We start from the raw sequence: 3,625 nt of genomic DNA on the forward strand, positions 1-3,625 counted from the left end.
ATCAGCACCTTAATCTCGTTGCATTGTTCTGAGGGCAAGATAAAGTCTGTCAATAAAATGGATTTTAAAAAGCAGTGCCGTGTTTGGTCATCCTCGTGCTTTTTTTGTTAGTTTTTGGCATTGTACAGTAGAGTCACATCATTATTGTAAATGTTATTTTCATTTTAAGTGATTAAATCGAGGAAAATTATATTTCTAAGTTATCATACAGTATTAGTAGTATCAACAGAAATGAAATAAAATACAATGTTTGAAAGCAGAGAGCTCAAAAGAGAACATTTGAAAAGGGCAAAACCAAAAGGATGAATATGATGTTTAATAAAAGACTTTGTCATTGAAGCCTGCACAGAGAATTCCATTAGTGTGAACAAAGGATCAGCATCAATGCCAAAACAAGCCAAACACTATCATTTATAGTCAAATAACCTGAGATCTTCACGAAGGACAAAAGATGAAAATGTTGTAAAAATCAGGAGCATTAAAGGTTAAAACTGCCTGGCATGGTTGCCAGCTTTGTCTGTCGGTCTGGAACTTGATAAGTGGTATCTTCACCAGCCTCTTGAGTGCCTCTCTCTCTTCTGCTTTGACACATGCTGTTAAGCCATTAGGGATCATTTGGAGTGCCATTAATGGAAGTGGGTAGAGGCCATTACACAGCATTTGATACAAGAAACGTGACTTTTGAGAGTTTTCACTAAATTAGCTAATTGTACAGTTACATAGAAAACTACACTGGAAAGGTACATCACCCTTGTCTCATGTACCCTTAATATATACAACAATCAATCCCTAATATATAAAAGACAATCACAATAGGCACCAAAAGTCAGCCCATATGCTAAACTGTGCATGTTCTTCTCATCCACATACTGTAGTCTTACAGCTCAGTGTTGAGACATGCTACTGTTTAGTAATTCTTTCAGTGAGAACTTGAAACTGACCATGAACTTCTTTGGAAGACTATTCAAAATAATGCCAGCTGAGTACAAAAAGGTTTCTTTCCCTGTACCACTCTTAAAAAGAATGGTAGTTGAGTACAAAAAGGTTTCCTTCCCTGTACCTGTCACGGTCTTCCTGCTCTTCATCTGAAGAGGAGAGGCGAAAAGGAGAGTCGGACCAAAATGCGGCGTGGTAAGTGTCCATGGTAAATCTTTAATAAAGAAAGTACTGACACTGCATACAAAAACAATAAACAAATGACGACCGTGAAGCTACAAAATAGACCTGTGCTGACACAGGCCACTAACATAGACAATCACCCACAAACAAACAGTGCAACCCAGGCTACCTAAGTATGATTCTCAAGCAGAGACAACTAATGACACCTGCCTCTGATTGAGAACCATACTAGGCCGAAACATAGAAATGCCCCAAAACATAGAAAAACAAACAGACTGCCCACCCAACTCATGCCCTGACCATACTAAATAATGATAAAACAAAGAAAATAAAAGGTCAGAACGTGACAGTACCCCCCCCCCAAAGGTGCGGACTCCGGACGCAAAACCTTGACCTATAGGGGAGGGTCTGGGTGGGCGTCTGTCCGCGGTGGCGGCTCTGGCGCGGGACGCGGACCCCACCTCACCATTGTCTTAGTCCGCCTCCGTGGCTTTCTCACCATGGCCACCCTTCTCAATGACCCCTCGGGACAGAGGGGCAGCTCGGGACAGAGGTGGGGCAGCTGCTCTGGGCAGAGGGGATCCGGCAGCGGCGCCGGGCAGAGGGGATCCGGCAGCGGCGCCGGACAGGCGGGAGGCTCCGGCAGCGGCGCCGGACAGGCGGGAGACTCCGGCAGCGGCGCCGGACAGGCGGGAGACTCCGGCAGCGGCGCCGGACAGGCGGGAGACTCCGGCAGCGGCGCCGGACAGACAGGACCACCTGCAGGGAGGAGACAGAGAGACAGCCTGGTGCGTGGGGCTGCCACAGGAACCACCAGGCTGGGGAGACCTTCAGGAGGCTTGGTGTTAAGAGGAGGCACCTGAAGGACCGGGCTGTGGGGGAGCACTGGAGCTCTGGTGCGCAACCTTGGCACCACTTCCCCAGGCTGGACAACTATTTTAGCCCGGACCCTCCAGAGTGCAGGCACAGGTTGAACCGGGCTGTGGGTAAGCACGGGAGATCTAGTGCTTACTACACGCACCTCTCCCTTAAGCTCCACTCCCACATTTGCCCGGCACGAGCGGAGCGCAGGCAGAGGACGCACTGCACCCTCCCAGCACCCCGGAGACACAGCACGCAGAGCCGGCTCAGGATAACCTGGACCAAAACTGCGTACCGGCAACCAGACCCGCTGAGCAGGCACCATACGCCCTGGCACAATGCCCACACTCGCATGGCACTTTCGGGGGGCTGCCCTATAGCGCACCGGGCTATGGGCACGCACTGGCGACACCGTGTGCTTAACCGCATAACATGATGCCTGACCAGTAATGCGCTGCTTATAATAAGCACGAGGAGTGAGCTCAGATCTGCTACCTGGCTTAGTACCACACCTCGTCTGCCCCCCCCAAATCTTTTGGGGGGGCTGCCTCTCGTACCTGTCGCACTGCCGTGCTGCCTCCTCATATCGCCGCCGCTCAGCTTTCGCTGCCTCCAGCTCTGCTTTGGGGCGGCGATATTCCCCGGCCTGTGCCCAGGGTCCCTCTCCGTTCAGTATCTCCTCCCATGTCCAGGAGTCCTGTGATGCTGGCCGCTGTTGTTGCTGCTGCTGCTGCTGTCGTCGCTGTCTTTTACCACGCCGCTTGGTCCTTGGTAGGTGGGTGATTCTGTCACGGTCTTCCTGCTCTTCAGCTGAAGAGGAGAGGCGAAAAGGAGAGTCGGACCAAAATGCAGCGTGGTAAGTGTCCATGGTAAATCTTTAATAAAGAAAGTACTGACACTGCATACAAAAACAATAAACAAATGACGACCGTGAAGCTACAAAATAGACCTGTGCTGACACAGGCCACTAACATAGACAATCACCCACAAACACACAGTGCAACCCAGGCTACCTAAGTATGATTCTCAATCAGAGACAACTAATGACACCTGCCTCTGATTGAGAACCATACTAGGCCGAAACATAGAAATGCCCCAAAACATAGAAAAACAAACATAGACTGCCCACCCAACTCACGCCCTGACCATACTAACTAATGACAAAACAAAGGAAATAAAGGTCAGAACGTGACAGTACCACTCTTAAAAAGAATGGCAGTTGAGTACATAAAGGTTTCTTTCCCTGTACCACTCTTAAAAAGAATGGCAGTTGAGTACATAAAGGTTTCTTTCCCTGTACCACTCTTAAAAAGAATGGCAGTTGAGTACATAAAGGTTTCTTTCCCTGTACCACTCTTAAAAAGAATGGCAGTTGAGTACAAAAAGGTTTCTTTCCCTGTACCACTCTTAAAAAGAATGGCAGTTGAGTACATAAAGGTTTCTTTCCCTGTACCACTCTTAAAAAGAATGGCAGTTGAGTACATAAAGGTTTCTTTCCCTGTACCACTCTTAAAAAGAATGGCAGTTGAGTACATAAAGGTTTCTTTCCCTGTACCACTCTTAAAAAGAATGGCAGTTGAGTACATAAAGGTTTCTTTCCCTGTACCACCCTTAAAAAGAATGGCAGTTGAGTACATAAAGGTTT

The sequence above is a fragment of the Oncorhynchus tshawytscha genome, linkage group LG10 (assembly GCF_018296145.1).
Source record: "Oncorhynchus tshawytscha isolate Ot180627B linkage group LG10, Otsh_v2.0, whole genome shotgun sequence".
NCBI classification, from domain to species: domain Eukaryota; kingdom Metazoa; phylum Chordata; class Actinopteri; order Salmoniformes; family Salmonidae; genus Oncorhynchus; species Oncorhynchus tshawytscha.